The sequence below is a fragment of the Vicugna pacos genome, unplaced genomic scaffold (genome assembly GCF_048564905.1).
Source record: "Vicugna pacos unplaced genomic scaffold, VicPac4 scaffold_20, whole genome shotgun sequence".
In the NCBI taxonomy this organism is placed as follows: Eukaryota; Metazoa; Chordata; class Mammalia; order Artiodactyla; family Camelidae; genus Vicugna; species Vicugna pacos.
Genome location: NW_027328741.1, coordinates 82,478,209 through 82,502,087, shown reverse-complemented (window position 1 = coordinate 82,502,087; position 23,879 = coordinate 82,478,209). Strand labels below are relative to the sequence as shown.

The 23,879-nt window shown below is 43.9% G+C and overlaps 1 pseudogene; it reads left to right on the top strand.

Moving 5' to 3' along the window:
- Positions 1–12,253: 12,253 nt before the first annotated feature.
- LOC140693694 (actin-related protein 3C-like) lies at positions 12,254–21,962 on the top strand (annotated as a pseudogene).
- Positions 21,963–23,879: the final 1,917 nt, after the last annotated feature.

The following is a 23,879-nucleotide window of genomic DNA, read 5'->3' as shown; positions in this document are numbered from 1 at the left end:
CTGGTCCCAGGGTAGGGTCTGGTCTGTGCTGCAGGATGGCAGTTTTCCTGCTTCCGGTGTCTGCCTCTGGTAGATGAGGCTGGTCTGGAGGCTCAGTCTGGTTTCTGGTGGGAGGGGCTGGGGCCTGCCCACTGGTGCGCAGAGCTGGGTGTTGGTCCTCTGGTGGGCTGGGCTGTGTCTAGAGGTGGCCGTGGGCTCTTTATTTTGGGGCAGCCTGTCTGCTGAAGGGTGAGGCTGTGTCCTCACCCAGATAGGTGTTTGGCCTCAGGTATCCAGGCACTGTTGCCCACAGGCTGTTGGGCGAAGCCAGGTCTTGGAGCCAATGAGCCAAGATGGCAGCCACCACAGCAGCAGTGTTCACATAGCTGAATTCTCCCCAATAAGTCTTCCACTGGTGAATGTCACCAAGGTGAGCCGCAGTTGTCCCCCACCTCTCCAGGAGACTCTCCAGACCAGCAGGTAGGTCTGGCCCACGTTCCTATCAAATTACTTCTTTTGCCCTGTGTTCTGGTACGAGTGAGATTTTGTGTGCTCCATTTAAGAGTGAAGTCTCTATTTCCCCCAGTCCTTTGGGGCTCCTGCAATTAAGCCCCACTGGCCTTCAAAGCCAAATGCTCTGGGAGCTCGTTTTCTCGGTGCCAGACCCCCAGGCTGGGAGCATGGTGTGTGGCTCAGAACCCTCCCTTCTATGGGAGGGCCCCTGCAATGTAATTATTCTCCAGCATGTGGGTCACCCACCCGGGGTGTATGGGATTTAATTATATCATGTGTCCGCCCCTCCTATTGTCTCCTTGTGGTTCCTTCTTCATGTCTTTAGCTGTAGAAGATCTTTTCTGATAGGTTACAGTCTTTTCCATGGATGGCTGCTCCAGAGATAGTTATGACTCTGGTCCACTCCTGAGAGGAGGTGAGCTCAGGGAATTTTTCTCTTCTCCATGTTAGCCCAAGGCCTTTAGATGGGAATGGCTATGATGTTCTTAAATTTCACTCATCTGCTGAAATATGAGTTTTTATCTTTGCTCCTTGGTATTCTATTAGTCTCTTCAATCTGAAGTCTTTATTCTTTCTTAATTATGAATAATTTACCATCATTACATCTTTAAATATTCTTCTCTCTGTCAGTCTCTTTCCTCCCCTCTGGAATCCTATTATTTGAACATTGGCCCCATTGCCTCTCTCTTCTGTATTTCTTAGCTATTCGATATTTTCTCTCTCTGTTTTTCCTCTGCCTTCAGAATTCCTCAACATGATCCTCAAGTTCAAAAAAATCACTTTTCACTAGTATCCATCCTGTTTATCTGATTTATTAAATTCTTTACTTCAACTACTAAACTTGTCATATCTAATATTTCCACTTCATTCTTTTTATGACTTTGTGTTCCTTCTAAACGCTGTTAAGCATCCTCCGTGGTCACTGAGTATGTTGATTATGTTTGTTTTACATTATTAATCCCTCTGTTCTAATGATGCTGCTTCATGAGGCATTCAGTTTATCCTTTTATGTCTTCATTCGTAGCTACACTATACTCTTTATGAGTCTAATTATTTTGGCCTATAAGGTCATTTCACCGAAGGATATGAGCTAATAGCTCTGAAAACGTGTGAAAACGACCCAAACTCAAGTCCTAGTAGTATTATCTCTCCCTGTGACTTTGAGGAGGCAGCAGGGGGCGGGGGGAGGAGGGGGATGAGCCACAGGCACCAGATTACCACCTTGACCCTTTCTATTTACTGGAAGGGGTCAGCCTTCGACCTCTTAAAAGCGGCAGCAGCCTCCATTCAGCATAATCCACGAGCCCCAGGAGGAGAAAGTGCCCTGGGGTCGCTTGCTGGCTGGTACCTGTTTTCTCAGCTCCTCACCCCACCCGGCCCCTGTGCTGCCCTGACAGGACCCTGTGCCTTCAATTTCTGCAACAGACCGGCAGCAAGCGTTACTTCAAGGCAACTGGAGAAAGGTCAAAAACACAACTTAAAAGGAAAAATCGGAAAACAGTGCATCTCCCGGTTTCTCGGGCTGCCCTACACCCTGGACTAAACACGCACACCAACCCACAAGAGCCTCCATCAGCCCCCTAGTTTTCCACAGTTGCTGTATTTCCTCAGATTCATGCTTTCCTCTTACCTCTGAAGTTTCTCCACAGTTGGTTTTGGGAAAGGGAGCCCACAGCCCACGTGATCTCTCCATCCCGCCAGAACATCAGACAACTTAGCAGAGGAAGAAGCTCCCTGCACTGCAGTGTAGGAAACTGGTCAAATGTCAGAAATTGGGACTATCTGTAAGGATTAACTGATGACACTGAGGATACATTATCTGACTCTTTCAAAGCATGACACACACACTTAAAATTATAAGCAAACCTCTAATCCAATTGTCAGACTAATGCCAACAATTAAGAATAATTCTTAAAATAGAGTCAAACTCTCCAACACCACTCCTGCTCATGAGATGTCTGGGAGGGGTGCCCCCCTGTGTGGCTGCGGGAGGCCACGCCCTGGGCCGGGACCATCTCCTTACCAGGACCAGCCCTCGCAGCCTGCCATGCCCATTGCCCTGTCTGGGAATCTCTTCCCATTCTGGGTTTGTCATGCACTTTTTTGATCTGCTTGAGCCTATGTGTCCTGCGGCACCTGGCTAACCCCACTACCGTCACTGTCACAGGCAGGGAGAGGACAGGCCCTCCACCTGCAGGACACAGGAGTGCAAATCGACCACCTCCCTGCCAGGCCCACTGGCTGGGGGACCCACATTTAGTGCTGAAGCTGATCTGGGCCTGCCTCCTCTCTAGGTGGGTGAGAGCTGTTTCATCCCTTGTCCATGTCAGCTGTGCCTTCATTGGTGACTCTGACAGCTGCAGGCCACATCCTGGGATGGCTGCTCCTGGTGGCAGGTGCTGTCACGCCCATGCTCTCTCCCTAGTGTGGGACCCCTCCTCTACAGGTGGTCACGTGTGTCACCTGCTCCAGCCTTCCAGAAAGCCTCTCTGTCTGTCCCTTAGCCTTACATTGATGACCCCTCCTTTGCTCCCACTCATACGTGTGCCCATCACTCTCTCTCTCCTGGACTCCAGGCTCCTTGAGGGCAGAGGCCAGGGCGTGTTCATCCCTGCCCCATAAACGCCATATCAAGTCTTCACTCAATAAATGACTGTCACGTGAATTAATTGGCCCTTGTATATAGGGAAAATGTCCTATACACGGTAAGCACTCATTCAACATCTCCTGAATAAATGAATAAATGGACAATTCTCTAGCCATTGGTAATGTGTGGACCACAACAGACATTCCTATTTCCTATAACCTAAGAGTTCCTGAAATACAGATGTAATTTTTTTCTTATCTTCCACTCTGCTTGGAGACCTAAAACTGAAAGAGCAAGAAAATGCAGCATTTTACTTATCAGCCCTTTCCACAGAGCAATACCCACTCAGATCTAACGTTAATAGTTACAAACATCAAAAACTGAGCTAATTTACACAACCTGTCTCTGTTCACCTACAGCAGGCAGAACTCTTAGAGGCAAGGAACAGACCCCCACACTCTAACCAGCAGAAGAGGAAACTAGTGATTGTTAAAAGCAGTCGAGGCTGGAGCAGCTCACAGAATCTAAGGCAGAGCTACAGCAAACAGGGCAACGGAGGACGTGCAAGCACAGCCAGGTGTTGTGTTTGTAAAGATACCCTGGACTAACCAGGGTGGCCAGAAGGATGTGAAACTCATCTCCTGGCTACGTGACATCACAGAACCTGGACCTCCACTGTGGACGTCGATCCCTCGCCTAATCACCCCACACAGCTAACCCACTATTTAAGTATCTCCAGAACACCGGCTCCCCAGTGACTTGTCTTTACAGTTTAATTGAGCAAGCATCCATCCACTCACCAGTCTTCATCTGAATGTCTCCCCCTTCAGTCACTGTTCTGGATGCTATGGAGAGAAATGTGAACAGGCAAAGTCCCTGCCCCCTAGTAGTGGAGACGGTAAGCGAATATAAAGTCTTACATCAGGACGATTAAGTGCAGCAGTGAAAACAACAAGGCACGGGGACGGGCGGTGAGGAAGGCTGGGAGGGCCTGGCTGCTCTAAGCAGGGGAGTTCCCGCTGAGAACATGACATCTGAAGAGAGAGACCTGAACACACTGAGGAACCAAACCATCTCAGTGTCTGCGGGGGAAACATTCAAGGATGAGGGAAAAACAGATGCTAAGGGCCTGAAGTCCAGGTGTGGACCCAGAAAGCTGGAGAAGGAAGACCGGGAAGGACAGTCCTGGGACGGGATGGAGCGGCTGTGGAACAGTCAGGAGACGGGGGTCCCACAAGATGAAGCTGAGCAGACAGGCAGGAACCTTGCCCTGCTTTCGGATCACGGCAAGGAGGCGGGGCTTGTTATCCTGAGTGTGATTAGAAGCCACGTGAATGTCTCCTCATTCCCAACTGCCCCCGGGTGATAGGCATATCCACGCCTTCTCAGTCCAGATGACAACAGAGCAACTATGACAGTGAATGGCAGAATACTCCCTATGGCCAGCCCCACCGATCACTTACGTCTGCAGACCAGCACCAATGCTGTAACGCACCAGGTTTTTGAATCTGGTATAAAAAGCTTTTATATAATCAACCGAGTGCAAAACATGGTTTTAATTTCCCAAGTTCTAAAGCTTGTTAATCTATAAAGTTCAAGCAAGGTCACAATACCATCTGCGAACACGCAGAATGAAGCAAATAAATGTTACCTATTAATAGTAACCAGTAATTATAGGATCAAATATTTGAAAGAGCATAAGGTACTGTTAAATCCATGAATGAGGAAAAGCCTGATACTATTTTAACGCTGCCAGAACTGCTTAATATCTTAATCACTTAAGCATCAAACTCGGGCCACTTCATTTATTTACTTTTTTTTTTAACTACTTCTACATCACAATTGTCTTCCTGCACCTTTGTTTAGCCCAATACTGGTTCACATTTCATTGCAAGTTATGTAACCTTACATTTCAAAGAAAAGAAATATCTCCCTTCACAACAAAGGTACTTCTGCTGGACGAAACACCACGTCTCAGTGATTGATGATGCCTTAGCGCCAACAGGCACCGCCTCTCCCACTCACATCCCACATGGACCATAGCAACGGGGTCGCCCCACTGCCCCATCTCTTCCCCAAGGCTGGCCCTATGATTGCTTTCTCAGCCACAGAATCTCATAATCTGCACCAAACTAACAGTTAGTAGTGCTACTGCCTTTCTTCTGCGCTGCATCACTAGAAAACCCTAGCTTCCCGTTCATCTGACAGTCATAAATTTGGGTTGGGGTGCGGTTTCTTTAAGCTATGGATCATAGGTGATCAGTGCATTTTCATGTTCACCATAATTTTTTTAATACAACTTCTTTTTGGACATGTGTGTGTCCCTTTCAAAACAAGCCCACGACAGGATTATAAGCATACAGTGTTTATGCTGCTGGCATTTCTTTTTGCTGCTGCTGCTGCTGCTCACACATTTTAATGAAAGATTGTATTGTGCTCATGTCCTGAGGCTTTAATCAAAGCCACTATTTACAAAATAAATAATCTGGAATCATCCAAAATGTCTCCTAGAAAACAATCTACTTTCCCAAGAGGATCATGGAGGCCGTCTGACTTTGGTCCTCAGTCCCCTTCCTGCACAATCACTGTATTTGGCACATCCTCTGCTTCCTTGCTTCCTGGGTCCACAGAGGATACAGTTCATTTCATCAGCAAAGACAAATCTCTCTCCTGTCTCTTGATGCTGCCCTAACCTGCCGTCTCCTCTTGCTTCTTCCTACTAGGTACTTTTGCTCTGCAGCTTTGAGATGGTCTGCTCTCACATGCATCGATTTAAATCATTCATGACCCTACTGGCTCCTCCCTCCTCTTTACATAAGCATGCTTACTTCTTCTGGGTTTAAAAAGAAAAAAAAATCCCCCAAATTACTGCTTACAGTTACACCTCAGTTCCCTCGTGTCAGGCATCTGCACGTACAGTGGACTGTCCTCAACACCGTTCTTCCAGCCTTATCTTCTCCCATCTGCTATGGGATGTGACCCTGAGGACCACCAATGTCTATCACACTGGTCCCTCCTAGGTTCATGAATCTCTTCTTCTTACCACCGCCCATCTCCAAGCAAAAGGTGAAGTATTATCATTCTATATTTGATCTTCTAATAATTCTAGCCCTAACCTTTTTAAGCTACAGACTCAGATTTACAACGTCCTTCTGGACACCTCCACCCAAATAACCCAGGTGCTCTCAAAATGATCGTGCTGAAACCAAATTTATCATTTTCCTAAATTAAAAAGAAAATTCTGAACAATCGCTTTTTATTGACAGTACCCCAACTTTCATCACCAAACACCAATACCCAAATCTCCTTTGTCCTTTGCCTCTCCGTTTTCTTTACTGTCCACATCCACAGATACCCCTGCCGTCCTCTGCTCACAGTGGCCACCCCGGGAACAACACACACACTGTACCAAGGCTGACCTCCTGGGTTTGACACTAAGATACAGGTATGTAAGATGCAGCCCCTGGGGCAAACCAAGTGAAGGGTACATGGGAGGGACCTCCCTGTACTGTATTTGGACTTCCTATCAATCTATGATTATTTAAAAATAAAAGGATTTTTTTTTGTTTAAACACATATTCCATGACTCTATATAACATTCCTAAAATACCAAACTTCAGGAAGTGAACGAAGGAGTGAAGGAAGAGAAGAGAGTCGGTGTAGCTACAATGGGAAGTCTGGTGGTGATGCTTACATGGAGCTATACATGTGATAAAACTACATAAAACCCACACATGCACATGCTCACATGCACACACACGTGCAGGTAAAACCAGCGAACTCTGAATGGTTCTGTGCACAGCACCGTGTAGTTTCCTAGTTTCAGTGCTGTGCTGTATCCTGGGTGTGGGATGATTTCACTGGGGGAAACTGAGTGAAGGACACACGGGACCTGCCTCTACATTTCTTGGGGGTGGGGGGCAACATCCGGCAAATCGACAATTATTTCAAACTACACAGTTTAAAACTTCAGAAAAAAGGAAAAACCTAAATTTTAAATGTCCCAGATGGTTTTCCATTGCCTAGTGAATTAAGCACAAACGAACTTCAACCGCACGGTCCTCTCACCATCCCCTGCTCCTCACCCTCTCTGCTTCCCAGCCAACATCTGCTAAACCTTAAAACACAAGCCACGCATTTGTGACTCCGACTCTCACAGGGTTCTCCCCACCTCAATCATCTGCCTGACTGCCCTCTCCCTTCCATCCGCAGCTGAGGACATCCTACTCGTCCTCCCCGAAGGTGCACGTCAAACTGTCTCCTCTTCCCTAACAGCTTTTCTGCTTCCAGATGCTGCCCCTCCTCCCGCGGAGTGGCAGGAGGACTTATTCTCCGATGGAAATGGCCACGTCCTGCCTGACAGTGTGGTTGTTTGTTTCAGCTCCTCATCAGACCCTGTGGTTCTCTGTATTTGTGGCTGGATTACTCATCTTTTTATCTTGCCCAGCATCTGGCTGGTGACCTTGCAGATGGTAGACAACACACATTGGCTGGAGTTTCAACAGGCAAAGTGTTCTGGAAATCTTACATACACACACACACACACACACACATGCACACACACACACACACACACCACCTTAGATATGTTGTTAGGTCTTGATCCACTATTCCCTTAGCCGTTGCAGCACCACTGTAAGTTCTCTGGTGTGTCTGACTGTTCTCTAAAGACCACGTCTATATGGGACAGTATATCCAGCTGTGAGGGACAGAGAAAGAAAAGGCTTTATTCCCTGGCAAGAGAGCTGTAAGAGCATTTTAGATTATGCTTAAAAGTCTACCTTTTAGAAATCTCCCAAGGCTGCAAATTATCTCCTACTCAGATGGGAAAAATCATTAGTTCTCTCTCTACTCAAGTTAAGAGCTAAGAAAAAAGACAGATCATGAAAAGGGTATGAAGAAAAGCAACTGATATGTAAGTTTTCCTATTCCTGTTCTTGAAAGAATTATTTTAAGTTTTGATGCATCTTTTAGAGTAGTTCACTAACACAGCAACCAAGTAACTATGGTCAATAAAGCAATTTGGATTGTGTCACTGTATTAGAAAGACAACTGCTTACTGCTCAGAGTTATCAACTAACATTCCCATAAATCAGTTCACATGTTATATTCTTTTCCTTTCCTTCTAGTGTTATTGAGAGAGAATTGGCAAACAGAACTTGATCAGTTTAAGATGCACAACATAATGATGTGACTTACATACATCAAGCAATGATGACCACAATCAGTTTAGTAAATATCCATCATTGCATATAAATAGAAAATAAAATGAAAAATACATTTTTCTTGTTATGAGAACTCTCAGGATTTACTCCCTTAACCACTATCAGATATAACATAGAGCAGCATTAATTATATTTCTCATGTGGTGACTTATTACATCCCTAGTATGTGTTAATCTTACGACTGGAACTTTGTACCTTTGGACCACCTTCAACAATTCCCTCTCTTCCCACTCCCTTCACCTGGTAGCCACAAATCTGATCTTTTTTCCTATGAGTTCATTTGTTTGTTTACTTGTTTCCTTGTGGTATAACTGACCTACAACACTGTGTTAGCTCTGGTTGCACAGTATCGTGATTTGCCATTTGTATACATTATGGAAAGGATGATCTATTCTTAATTAACAGGCTTTCTTTCCATTTTCAGACCAGCTGCTAAAATTTATATGGAATGACTATACTAAACGTTTAACCTAGAATACAGTTGAATCCATCCTCTTCAGTCTCTAGGACAGTCAGTAATAGAACCATGGAATAAAGGCAACCGCTTCACAGCTGAGGAGCTCAGGCTAGAGATGCTCAGAGCCTGCCCAGGAGCAGCTGGCAGACCAGCGTTATTTAACACTTCAAACTCAGGTCTGTCTGCCTCCAGGGTAGACACAAATTCTAGTCAACCCCACCCCCAACTAAAGTTCACTTCAAATTTCCAGCTAAGAAAAGATTCTGACAAAGGCAAAATTAAATATTGTTAGTAGAGTTATGTTCATCTCTATCTCATTTGTGGTTTTGTGTGTATCAGGAAATATACTGAGAAGAGGTGACATACCTCCTACTTGTTCAACCTGTGACAACAAACGTACAGTGTTTCATCCTGTAAGAAAAGGAATCTAATAGAAAATGACTAAACAAAGCAATATGACAGGAGTCATGAACATAGATAATGGTCAAATTCAAGTGACCTTTGGCACGTTGCTTAACCTCTCTGTGCCTCAGTTTCTTCATCTGTAAAGCGGGAAAGCCCTACAACTCATGGGGTTATGGGTGGGAAATATCCACGCGTCATCTGGCGCACAGTAAACAACCAACACCAGCCATTCTGTTATTTTAATATTGATTACTATTTACATTTTAGAGCAGCACATGGTTCTGAATTACCACTGGCACGATGACCATTGTGGCTGTGAGCGAGGAATACTGAGCTTTCCAGGAAGTAAACAGCTTACAACTTAAGTGGGGTATGTTATTCTCACTTGAAAAAAAAACTACTTATATTCACATACACACACTACTTGTTTTATGCTAACTTTCAAATCCGTTATCACCACTCACTGCCACTACTATAGCTTCCTGTCCATTATTCTACTCTTAAAAACTCAACAGTCATTTACTACTTAACTCAATATCCATTATTATCATTGCTGCTGTTAGCAGTGGCAGTACACAGCTTAGAGATGTGTAAATGTGAAAAGCTGCATGCAAACAGAGTTTTAAAAACACTCATTTTAAACAAAATGCTATACAAATTGGAAGGCATTTTGGTTTCCTTTGAAGAGTGGAAGAAAGGCTATTTTCTATGGATTTCAAGTTTTAAAGAACACTTTTGATATTTGATGCTATTAATTCTGAAGTCAGCTTTATACTGCTTTTAAACAAATATGCGGGCTTCAAACTGTAACCATGAAGTACTATTTGTAAGTAATAGCTAACATTACCATCTTCAAAAAGTAGGTATTAAATTTCACAAAATACTTAAAATCCAACTCATTCACCAAATTAGTAACTAAAATCTTTTCCCAGTTTCTTACAGTTTATTATAAAGTTTTAAGTCACATAATCATATTATTTAAACTGTATGATATTTAAATTGATGAATCAAGAGGACCTGCAGGATTTTTAGCAAAGAACAATGTAATTACACAGCTGAACATTCATCTTTCACAGCCAATGATGTTACACTACAGATACAATGTAATACAATGACAGTGAAATTGTGAATAGTTTTATAAGGTATAATATTAAAAACATTAACAAACAGGAAAGGAAGACATGCTAGCTATAAAATCTAACTGAAGCAGATGGATTGCATTTCAGAGTGCCCTAAAGAGACCTGCTCTTGTGGATCTGCAGTCCACTCAAGGGCTATGGCTGGTATCTATGCAAAGCTTATCAGAACACGCAGAAGCCACGAGGTCTCTCATCCATTAAACCTGCCTTTAGCTGGAATTCCAGCAGAATTAAATAGGATATTATCACTGTGCCATTTTGGTGGCTGAATGTATTACCATTACCTAAACTACCATTTCTGGACTTTTCTGTATAACTTGGTACCAACAAGTACTCTTAAGTTTTCTGATCCATTATGACCCCATGACCTTCAAGATTCTAATATTTGAATAGTTATTAGTTTTACATCAAAGGCTTCCAAAACCTCAGACTCATACTTGAACATTTAAACTCCCTTGGGGAAGGGATGAACTTGTTGCATACGGCTGATATGTGGGCCCCAAAGTCACCTCAGGGAGAAGTGGGGCCTCGGAGCCAGGGACCTGCTAGCAGCCCAGGTCAGATGTCCAGGCCGGGTCTTCCACGTGCTTACATACACATGCCATAAACATCACGCATGGACCCCCTACCATCCCCCCACACACTCACACTGAGCACTCTGTGGATGCGGTAAAGGTGCAGAGGGGCGGGCCCCCCTCCACCTGCGAGTTGTGCCAGCGCTGGTCTGGGTGTGACCAAAAGCGGGGCCACAGCTGCCACAGTTGGAGCAAGGCTGGGGGTCAAAGGAGGGGGATGGAGACACCAACACAGCCAGCTGTCTGCTCCCCCACAGCAGCTCACCCACTCACACGCAATGGAGTAAGACCAGGTAACTAAAGGGACAGACACACGGACGCGTGCCACACAAGGTGAACCCAAAAACATTATGAGTGAGAGAAACCAGTCCCCAAAGGCCACATCCTGCACGATGAGGTCCACTGACATGAAATTCCCAGGAGAGGCCAACCTGGAGCACAGGGGACGGCCGACTGCAGTGATGGAATGCTCCGGACTGAGGTGGTGGAGACACAACTTTATGGACATACGAAAAACCGATCAACTGTGCTCTTTAAATAGGTGGATTGTGTAGGATATGAACTGTATCTTAATAAAAGTGTCAGCGAAGAAAAAAGACGACAACGACGGCGGTAACTACACTGCACTTCGGCTCTCCCAGGCCTCTGGGAGCCCTCCCTCCGCCGAGCCGGGAGCCTGCCTCCTCTCCCGGGAAAGAAATATCTCAGTTTAGGCTGGGTGGCGGGCAGCGTCTGGGTGAAGCAGATTCTGTCCCAAGCTTGTCTTTCTCACAGCAGATGGTGGAGGTGCAACTTCTCACCTTGCCACCTGTGCTCTGAGGGGAGGGCCTGTGGAGTGAGGCTTCTGCAGCTGTGCTGCTCAGACTGCTCTGGTTCCAAGCAAGGGCTCTCTGCTTTTGCTCTTCTCTGGAGAACTGGATATTACCTGATATCTGAAGTCACTGGTGTTCTCTTTCCGTGTCCTCACTCATCTGGTCTCAGTGGGGTTGTTATTGCCCTTGGCAGCTCACTGCACGTCTCTTCAGGTTCAAGGTGTTTGGGCTTTCTGTTATCCGAGGTGGAGTTTCTTTTTCTGTAGCTTGTTCTTGTTTTGGGGTGGATTAGTAAGAGCAGAAGTGTTTAGAGAGGCTTTGCTTTCTCAAAGATTTTTAAACCCCATAGCCAAAATATGTTTAATCAATCACTCTGGGTGTACTCTGTCTGTCAAATTAAGGAGTTATGCAGCATCTTAATGAACATGCTTTTAGATTAAGTTTTTGTGGTTCTGATGTAATTACATGAAATTTGGGTGAACACTAAATATAGTGAATGTTTCCTTACAGACAGAACCTCCCCTGAATACACCAGAAAATAGAGAATATCTTACAGAAATTATGTTCAAATTATTTAATATTCCAGGACTTTACATTGCAGTTCAGGTAAGGACAAGTGAATTTCATAATTCCCAAGTGACCTTACTTGTCTAATGTGGAAGAAATGGTGATTCTAGAGGCCTCTGTAAGATTGTGTGGTGTGGTTTCCTTTCCCACGCACTCAAGTGCACATGAAGTCATCCCATTCTGGTCCAAGCTCAAACACTGTACAGAGCAAATTCTGTGATTTATGTTTTTACTGCTGGTGTAAAGTTTGTCCAGCTTTTGTCTGCTTACATTCATTAAAATCTCAGGTATCCTCTGGGAGACAAGATCAAGATGTAGGTGTGGTTCTTTGGCTTCTTTTACTTCTGATCATAAAAAAGAAAATATACTATAGAATATGTTAAAACAAAACAAAACTAAATAAATGCCTTTCAAGGGTTGCCCCTTGTGGATCTGAGCTCCTGTGGTTCCATGAGTTTGCAGAACTTCCCCTGAAGCTGCTTGTTCTTCGTGGGGGTTTTGTTGGTTTTAGGTGTAATGTATCTGCCACTCTGTATAAGGGAATTGACTGAAATTTGGGGGACTAAATGATAAAATTGTTTTCCAAAATGTTTCCTGCATATTCTATTCCCTTACTTGTAGGAAAAAAGAGGAGGAGTTGCATAGATGATTACCTTGGAAGATTCCACATGCCGTGTCCTCTGTGTGGTGATTCTCAGTACACAGTGATGTCTTAAAGGCTCTGAAAATGCCTGCATTAGAAAACTCTGTTTATTCCACCACTCCCAAATTTAACCAGAAATATTCCCCCACACCTAAGCTGTTTCTGTTCCATGGACTAGGAGACACTTTAGGAAACAGTGGCCCAGTGGTTCTCAAAGTGGTCTATGCAGCAAGGTCTCCTCAAATGTTTTTTTTCAAAATACACATTCTCAGAATTTATATCAGACCACGGGTTTCCAGCCTCAGAATTTTGGATCGGGCAGTCCTGTGGGGAGGGCCGGGTATTGAGCTGTGTGTTGTGGGATGTCTAGCAGCATCTCAGGTCTTGACCCACCAGGGGAAGCACCACCACCAGCCTCCCCTCCCCCAAGTGTGACAGTGAGAAATGGCACCAGATGTTGCCAGGTGCTCCTTGGGGGCAAAATTGCCCCTGGTTTAGAACCACCATCCTGGTTCTGCCATATGAGTATTTCTGGATGCCAGGCCCAGTATTTTGTCTTTCTAAAGTCTCCACAAGTAGTCTTATTGCAATCCATCTGTGGACCCATGCTGGGAACCAGTGGATTAGAAATTAATACCTCCTGATTCCACAGTAAAATTCCTTTCTATCTGGCTTTCCTTTGCAAAGCGTTGGTTTATCTTACTGAGTTGACTCCTCCAGATTAAGTGCACAAAACTTACATGTTAGTTGTCCACTTTGGAATTTGGATTTGGGAGGAAGATAGAAGGTAGGGAAGGGAAAGGTCATTCAGACTCAGTAAGAAAGAAAGGGCTTATTGCTCAAACCTGAAGATAGGCTGGTGGAACACTTGAGAAAGTCCCCATGCTGATGGTCTCTGTGGTATTTGTGAAGGCACTGCTGGCCTTAGCTGTGTACTGGACATCATGACAAGTTGGTGAACACACATTAACAGGAATCATCATTGACAGCAGAGATGGGGTCACTCACAATATCCCAGTGGTCAGCAGGGCACCGAGTTCTACACTGTCTGTGGGCCTAACCTGATTTGAGGTGAAGGAAACAGTGAAAAAACAATACCCTTCTGTTAATTAAAGCACCACATTTGAAGACATACTTGTACTTAGCAAAGGTAACAAGAGCTTTTTAATCCAGGTGTGTGAGAAAATGGAAGATGCTTAGTGTCTGTGGCACTGGCAGTTGGAAATTTGCAGTAACAGATTTGTGCAGTCGGTTGTCAGCAGTCGTCTGATGTCCCTGAGCTCTGCTTGGCCCTGGTGTCACTTTGCCAGGAGGGTCTTCCTGGCTTTCATTCTGAACTGTCATTTGGATATCAGTGGGTGTGGCGCATGACCATTTGGAGGGTGATTCTGTGTTCTCTGACAAGATCAGGCTGGAGAGGACTTGCTTCTTGTTTTTTAAAAATTATTTAAGAGCCAAGAAGGAGAGATTATTCACCTTGACTTGCAGGATGCTCTGCAATGTCATTTTTTCATTTTAATTTTCAAAATATTACAGAAGTGATTTCTAATTCAGGCTTCAAGAGACTACACACACACACACACACACACACACACACACACACACACATATATATATATATATAGTACAATGGTTTAGTTAAATGAATTATTTAAAGGTTTTTTTTTTTAATTAATTGAAGCTATCTGGAGGGGATTACATCAGGAAGTCAGACCTGCCTTTCCTCCTCCAGGTCCCTTCTTGGAGGCAACCCCTGATACTGATGTTTGTTATTTTGTGTATTACAAGTATCTTTTGTGCAAATATAGTTTTGTGTGTATATGTGCTAAGCTCCTTTTAAAAATGCAATAAATGGATCACGATGCTATACACTGGAAACTAACATAACTTTGCAAATCAACTAAGAGTTAAATTTAAAAAATGAAAACTAGGTTTTTTTTTAAATCAATTCACTTATTTCAGTTAAAAAATAGTCACTGTTTTATTTCAGGACGTTGCAGAGATGATGTACTAATATGCTGGTGCTTTAATACCTCAGAGTTCAGAAATCACTGCAGGGGGAGGCTGACGTGTCTACAGTCAGGAGGAAAAAGCCAAATCCTTCCCCTCTGTCCTTGCACCCTGCCAGTGTCCCCTTTGCCCTGGGGTGAGGAGAGGCAGGAGTCCTGCAGAGCATGATCTGTGCTCGCAGCCCCTTCAGCCAGCCTCAGGGTGTGAGGCGTTTTGGTGCCACTTTCTGTGTGGCCCTGCCTGTCTCTTCTCTGAGGTCACATCCTCAGAGGTCAGTGCAGGCTGAGGTCAGGGCCTGTGCCTGTGGGCCTGCTTCCTGGCCTCCCTTGTGCATCTGAAACAAGTTTCACACTACGTGCAGGCCCACAGAGAAAGTTGTTGTTCAAATTTTTCTGTTTCTTAGTGCAGTTTTTTTCCCCTAATTATAAAAATTACATTTACTGTACAAAATTTAGATAAAATGGAGAAATGTAAAGAAGAAAATAGAGTGACCCACAAACCTACCCAGAGGACTGTGCCACACTTTTTTGGTATAATCTACTGAGCTCTTTTTCTTAGAAACACGATACATATTTTAAGTACAGTTGGGATACCCTCCATCTGATTTCCTGTTCTAATTGTACAATGTGCTCCTCACGTTCTATTTTGCATATTGATTTATCCCTGATGTATCTTTATTGTTAAGTACTCTGTGGAAAAATATTTAGAAACTACCTAACAGCCCATCATGTTGGTATAGCACAATTCACTTACTTGTTTTCCTACCATTGGCTGTGGGTTGTTTTAATATATTTAATCTGTGATGAAGCTGATACTTACTCAACATGGGTTGAATTAATTTTAGAAAATGTTATATGTAATATATTGAGTATAGAAATTGTGAATAGTTTCTGTTTGTGAGAGCTACTGTTCTTATGATTTTAAGTTTTTGATTTTAATAATGTGTACATAACTTTTATATTGTTCTTAAATATTCTACAATTGGCTTGGGCTCCAGAAAAACGCTACACACTCTTTCACTTCTAGAAGTTGGGCACCTCAGAAGACATAAGAGGAATTCAGTCACCTTTTCTTGCAACTTCACTGGTAACTGTCTGTGCTTGTACTCGGTGGAACTGATACATCTGTCAGATGGATGAGGATTTGCTCCAGGCTTCTGTTTCCATGAGTGTGTGACAAGCAGCCAGTGCCATCAGGGAGCTCAGAGTGCCTCCTCTACCTGGTGCAGGTGGGGATTGTCAACTCTGCCCGGCTGCTATCACCAGCATGAGCTGGACCTTCCCAGCCTGTGGCCTGCATGTTGAGTGAAACCCTAGGGGGCTGGTGAGGCCCTGGGGCCACACAGCAGCTCCTGGCCCTGCCCTTCTGGTGATGGCTGGCAGCCTGGTCACTGGCCCGGGAGGGCAGCTGGGTTAGCAGATCCCAACTCCCCTCAGCATGGATCTCACGTAGCATAGGGTTGAGGGGAACCTGCCAGACTGTTCCTTCCTACCAAGTGCAGCCCTTACTAGAGTGAGCAGGTCAATTACTGAGTCCTTAATGCATGCCTAAACCATGCTGTGTGCTGCCTGTCACTGAGTCTTTTCTGTGCACCCACTCGCCCCATATGATGGGTGAAGTTGCCAAGGCTGAAACATATGTGTTAACAGGTGTGGCCATGGTTACTCTGCCCACAGATGTGGAACCAGGATCTGAGTCCAGGTTGTCACACTCTAAGTCCCGCATGTTAACCAGGTTGTTGACTTTAAAATGCAAGCCAATTTGTAGTTGGTTTAAAAATTAATACTTAAACAGCAAAAGAAAAAATGTGACAATCAATATATATATGTTCATGTATAATAGAAAAATTGTGCTCTACACTGGAATTTGACACAATATTGTAAAATGCCTATAACTCAACAAAAGTGTTTAAAAAATTAATAGTTAAAACTTTTTCCTTTTTGATAGAGGAACAAAATAATATGACCCATTGTTCAGACAGACAGCAGCATTTTAGAAATTAACTACCTTCTGTGGTTTTGTCTTCACATTTCTAATGGAAAGGCCACTTTGGTTGCTTACAGAGCATCTCAGGTTCTCCTAACGGAATTGCATGCGTGGTCATTTTATCCCCCTTCCCCAGTCCTGAGCTTTGCACAGAGTGGGGATTCATTAAATGCTTGCATTGCCAGGGCAGGTGGGGGCAGAACTCTTACTTAGAGTCCAGGGAGGGCTTCCCTCCTGGAGTTACTCACATGGTGATTTGCCTCTCTGTCTCCCCAGGTGGAAGGATAGGTACTAGGAAGATGCATCAAACACATCCCTGTTGCAGGTAGAGATATTATGTATTTCATTCAACAGCTGCCAAGGGAGAGGGAGGTGGGAATCCCTCCTGAGCAACCACTGGAGACTGCAAAGGCCATTAAGGTAAAAACAGTTGGGAAATTGGCCGATTTGGGGGTGAGAGAGAAACGGTTGTTTGCACACTTCCCCTTGTGGCTGCCACCCCTGCTCCACCGTGCCTTCCCTCCCCTCCCCATGAATGTGGGTCTCCATCTGTTTACCACTTGAATTAAGGGGTTGAAAGCTTAGCCTCTTCTCTGAACATGGATGCTTGTGGAGGTTCCAGCTGTAAATGAGAGCAGCTTGATAACTGGTATTGAGCATCCTGTGTACTACGATGTCATTTAATTGGAGCCTGATTTGACAGAACCTTCAATTAGCCAATGTGTCTCGCACCTCTCCCTCCAGGCTTCATTTCCCGAGTAAGGAGCAGACAGCAGCAGCAGTGACTGTGAGGAATCCTGTGCACTCAGACAGAATTCAAACTCATTTACATTTCTTGCTGTGTGTGGTTCTGTACCCTGAAAGTTACCATTCAGAGTGATGCTGTTCTAGGGTGAATCATTGAACAGAGTCCTCCTGTGATTTCTAGACTCCGTTGCCATGCTGGAGGAGTTACAGGAAGCTCTAAAATTAAATCAGTAAAATTCGGAGGAAAATGGCTCATTTGTCCTTATTTAAAATATCCATTTGACTGATCCATCAGTTTGGTCTTTGTGTCTCTCTGTAGGTAGCAGTTGACAGACCCCTTTCAAAGCATCTTTCTTTTCAGGTTGCAAAATCAGGACAAATTACTGTTTTGTTTTTGTTTTTGTTTTAGTCAAAATGAAGAGATTTTTAGTAATACAAGGATAATTATTATGTAAAGAGCAAAGATTTTGTTTTTGGAGAAGAATTTAAGCATGGAGGTGACATGTGGCCTTGAACACAGAGTTTGTGAGATACAGGAGGGTTTAAGGGAGGTTAGCCTCCCCTCTTTCCTCCCACCTTTGCACCCAGTAACAGGCTAGTTGAAGGAAAGTTAGTGTCTGGGAGGACTCCAACATTTTGCACGACACTCTTGGTGGATGGAGAGGTATTTTTAGGACAGGGTGCACTGATGTGGGTCAGGGCTCCTGTGAGTCGGGTGGCTGGGTGCCCAGGTGTGCCCAGGACTAGAGTTTCCAGGGCTGGGGCACCTCAGAGCTTGGGTGTGTGGTCCTGGGCAGCCCATGGGAGTCAATCCTTTCCCCCTGGGGGAAGGTTTACAGAAGTAGCATAAGACTTTCCTTTTTTAGATTAAAATGTTTCCTAGAACTTCCCCTAGTCCTTTCCTTGCCTTTCTTCAAGGAAATAAATTTGGATATTTGACCCAAGTTCCCTTGCCACTCCACTCCTGTCACCAAAATGCCTCAGAGCCTCTGGCTCCTGACTGTCGTGGTGGCCATGCAGGTAAGTGGGGCCCTGAGTGTGCTGACTGGGACAGAGGCTGCTCTCCTAGTCCTCGTGGTGGGCTTTACTTTCCTCACTGGCTCTCTGGTGTCCATCTCTGACCCTGAACCAGGGCTGACCCATTTGGGCAGTGACAATGTATCACTCAGCCATGAAGTTTGGAAGTGGAAGAGCTCCTTGTGTTCCCTGCAGGTCAGCTGCCCCAACCCTGCTGTCAGTTAGTTCTTGCCCCACTTCTTTCTGTGGGAGTGGGTCAGAGTTACCCTGTGTCTTGTTGCCCCTGTGGGCAGGAGGGGGCCTGTGGATTCATGGGTCCTGTTGGTGAGGGCAGTGGTGGTCCAGATCTTGGGGCTGACACACTGCACACCATCAACTCTATGGAGGCACTTCCTGCCTTCAGTTAAGCCTTTGAGATACTATGAGACATTGACCTATTGTCTTAGGACAACTTACTGTTTCTGCCCTCAGCCTGGTAGATTTGAAGTTGTATGGACTGACCCACTCACTCAGTTATCAGTGAGCACAGGGGTCTGTAGCAAGTCTGGCCCATCAGTCTTACAGTTGTGCAGAGTATACCAAGGATGGTATTAGGTTTCGTTTCAGGGATTCTAAGAAATTTTCCACTTAATATCATGAAAATGCCTTCAGAGGTCCTCCTGAGCACCAGCTTTGGGCCTGATACAGTGCAGGCATTGAACAAAGCCCATCTGGCCCACAGGAAGCTGACTTTCAGAATCCGGTACCCAGGGGCCACCTGCTGTTCTTGTGAGGTTAGCTCTAAGGACAGATGATCAACCCAGAGACCCCAAGTCAGGCATCACCAGCTGAGGAAACACTTTTCACAGCACAGGCTGGAGCTGGCACTGAGCGTGTTGTCATGCCCCAATGTGTGGCAGCTCCATCCTGCCAAAGTCAGGCTTTTCTTTGGTTCATGGTCCCAGCACCTTATAAAGTGCTGTATCATTTACTTATTTATCACTGTCACTTGTTACTTTGACTCTCAGCCAGTGTATGGGCCAGTGGGCAGGGGTCTGTGTGTGTTTTATTTACTTGTGCAGCCCATCTGCCTAGGAACTCACTAATTCTCTGTCGTGGAGCCACTGAGTGTGCTGTGTCAGGCCGCACAGCAGGTTAACCACCTGCTGATCGGCTGTGGTGAGCACAGGGCCAGATCTGCTGCCTTCAGATCTGGGTTGGGTTGCGATGTGGGTCTTCTAGTCCCAGTGGGTGGCAGCGAGTGCCTGGGCAGGTGCCACGTAGGGGCATACAAGGAGTAAGAAGAGAGGAGATGGATACGAGGGACTTGGTAGGCATTATCAGACATCATCTCAGATAGTAGGCAGCAACATGTGACAGAGTGAGGCTGGGACTAACAGCAGAGCTGGAAAGAAAGCAGAGTATGTGGCCAGAGTATAGCTGTTAGACATCACTGAGCCCAGTAAGTGTCCCTTGGAGCTGTGGCCGTGGGAAGGACTGATGTTGGGGGTTTGTGGTGCTGGTGTTACTGGGTGTTTGCTGGAGGGCAGACTGGGTGGTGGCTAATGCCTGGTGACATCTCTGTGTGTGTGTCTGCAGGAGAAGTACTGTCACATTTGCCCCAATATAGTCAAGGAGTTTGCCAAGTACCAGGTAGATCCGCGGAAGTGGATCAAACAGCACACAGGGAACAATGCCATCAGCCAAAAGAAGTTCATTATCGATGTTGGCTAGGAAAGGTTCCCAGGCCCTGAAATTTTCTTTCACCCAGAGGTAAGACATTTGCTTTCTGAATGTGCAGAGAATGACGTGTGTGGAGCAATGCTGCCACCTCGTGTGTGTAAGAGTGGCTCCCCGTGGGGCTCCCGAGTGAGGTGGCCACCTTCCAGGGAGGATCTTGGGAGTGTAGGCTGCAGCCTCAGTGGCTGCTCTGGCTCCTGCGTGGTCCACCCATTTGACTGGGTGTATCAGCGTGCTCCTCGTTGGCTCTGGCTATCTGTTAAACAGTTAATGGTTGGTTAAACCAAGAGCAGTTAGGAAGAAGCTTTAAGAGCAATAGAAGAAAATAGATTTGAAATTCATCTCGTGCTAATATGAAAACTAGTTAATCTCGAGGACTGATTGGAATTTGCCTCTGTATAAGAGTATGATAGCGTACATATAACCTTCCCATCACTCATGATGATCTGTCCTCATTCCAACTTTTAATCCAGGACAGCTGGTTCTGCTGTGTTCCCTGCTGAAAGTTAAAGCTTCTGTCTGTGGACAGCCTTGGAAAGAAGAATTAGAGATATCGTCAATTTAATGAGTAGACACAAAGAATGATTACTACATTTGCAAAAGCAGTAACTAAGAGGCAATATTTTAAGGTTTAAGTAAATTGGATTTTATTTGTATTTTGGTATAATTTTCTGCTTCATTCAGTTTACATTTAATAGGTAAATACAAACCACTGCCTGTTCTTCAATGTGTATGACTGTTTGTTCAGGGAAATGGCACACAATGTATGTCTGACTGTACGTGATATCACGGTACTCATTCGCTTGTGATAGTCTTCAGTTAAGATAGAAATAAACCAACAACGTCCAGTGAAGAGCTACATGGTGCCTTTTTCCCTCGAGCAACACTTTCCATGATTTTTAAAGCATATTTCAGAATTTTGTAACTGAATTACTTATACTTTAGCTTATTTCACTTATGGAATTGAATGTAAGATTTTTTACTCAATAACATGATTGTTACCATATTGATTGTTTCACTTAGAAGCCACCACCATTCCCCCTTCCCAGTCTTCTAGCTCAGATTTACAGCATGAGTCACTGACTAGGTTTTTTCTTATATCCTGGCTAACTTTTTCATAACATTAGTGTCTATACATCACATGATCATTACCTACTCACAATATTTTTCATTATACATCACATACACTGATCACATGCTTTTTACAATCTCATATAAAGTGTGAGTCACTGTGTATTCTAATTCAGGGCTGGTCTGTCTTTGTTACTGTTTGATTTTTTCCCTCTCTAAACACACACTTCATCTCTTGAGGGGGCATGTCACCATCACTCCATGCATAGAATCACTTGGATTAATTTGACACATTCATTCCAATGTGACAGTTTTAAAGGCATAGTGAATTCTATATTTGTTAAAGTTACTTTTTTAAAAAGTTGTTGAGAGAAATGTGTAATGTTTCTTTTATATCTGTATAAAATTCAGTTTGCCAACCCAGATTTTATTGAATCCATCTCAAATGTTATTGACAAAGTAATACAGAACTGTCCCATCGATGTCCACCTTCTCCTGTGTAAGGTATAAGCTGCTTGGGTAACATGCTTGGATTTCATTCTGGAATTAAAGGCCCAGCATTATGAGAATAGTAGACTCTTACCATCAGTCTGCAGACAGTCCTATTTGACTTCTGTTTTATAGGATTTGTTAAGGGCCAGATTCCTGATAAAATATTTTTCTTGGAGTGATGATGACTGAAATGCTTGGCAATATGACTCCATTAGCCAGAAGTATTTGATTTAAATATTCTAGTATCTCTTATTCTTATCTGCCCAGCTGTATTTTTAAATTGGACAATTTTAACCCTCCATGTTGACTGAAAGATCAAAGGGGTCCTTCCCCTCTTGCTTTCTGTGAGTTCGCTGGTCTTGCTTCATGAGTATTTAGATTAGTGCCAGATGTGTTGTTGTCAGAGAGAAGGAGGAATCTGAAATGAACAATCAGAAAATGCTCATGTAATGTTTCTCTAAAATTCTTTGAGTGCAGGAAATTTTGAAACTTGAAAGGAGAAAAAGGCAGTTCATGTAACTGTAGGATAAAGGAAGTGTTGCTGAAAGCCAGAGGGGAGGGGCAGAAAGTGGCAGTCAGCTGGCCCTTCTTCCCTGCCTGCTCACCTCTGTTTGCACATCCTGCTCTTCCCCTCAGACCATGTCTCCCCTTCATAGATGCAGGGAACAGTACCTTAGGGAGAAGAGGACCAGGCTCAGTAGGGAGGGCTTAATACAGTTTATTTCATCTGGACTGTAGAATACTATTCAGCCTTTAAAAAGAATGAGGTAAAGCAATGTAAATTCAAATGAAAAGATGTCTATAGTATATATTGTCAAATGAAAAAGCAAGTTGTAAAATTTACACATAGTATTATTTCATTTTATTTAAAATATACTTTATGTATATATATAAGGAAAGGTTTTGAATGATATGTATTAAACTCCTTAAAGGAAATAAAATATATCTGGGCAAGAGATGGATAACTCTTACTTTCTACCCTTTGTGTTTTAAAATTATTTGAAATTTTATGGTTAACAAATGTTATTTTTATTATTAGAAAACATTTTCTATATAGAGAAATTTGATGGGTAAAAGCAAACTATAATTTGGTTTTTATTGGTATATAACCTTAATTAAACACATCTCACCTCCAGTAATTGTGCAAGGAAGGGAAAGCAAAGGCAGATGAGAGTATTAAACTTAGTGCAGTATGTGTCTTGTTTTCCCTACTCATTAAATCTCACATAATATTAGCTGTGTCTTCCTGTCTATGAAAGCAAGGAACAAGTGTGCACTGTTTAGTCCTCATTTCATCATGGTGGAGATGAAGCTTCTGCCAGCAGTAAGGATTGTTCATGCTGGGGTTGAGTTTTCTCATTTGATCATTTAGTTTGTTTTCAGTAGATTTACAGGATTCTAGAAGTAGAGCTGGGCTTCTAGCCTGAGTACCTTATTTAACGGATGATGACACTGAGCCCTACAGATAGGAAAAGGAGGCAAAACTGGAGGGACCTGGGTCACATGGGGCAAACTGGTCTACGACGTTTTTCTAATTGAGGTAGATTTCATGTACAATATTATATAAGTTTCAGGTTGCAGTTTTTAAAGGTTATACTCCATTTACAGTTATTATAAGATATCAGCTATATTCCCTGTGCTGTACAACATATTCTTGTAGCTTATTTATTTTATACATAGTAGTTTGTGCCTTTTAATCCCCTACCCCAGTCTTGCCCTCCCCTCTTCCCTGTCTCCATAGATACCAATTTGTTTGTTCTCCATACCTGTGAGTCTGTTTTCTGTTGTTGTTGTTGTTGTTGTTGTTATGTTCACTAGTTTTCTTTTTCAGAGTTCATGTATCAGTGATATTCTACAGTATTTGTTTTTAATGTCTGACTTATTTCACTCAGCATAATAGTCCCAAGTCCAACTATATTGTTGCAGATGGCAACA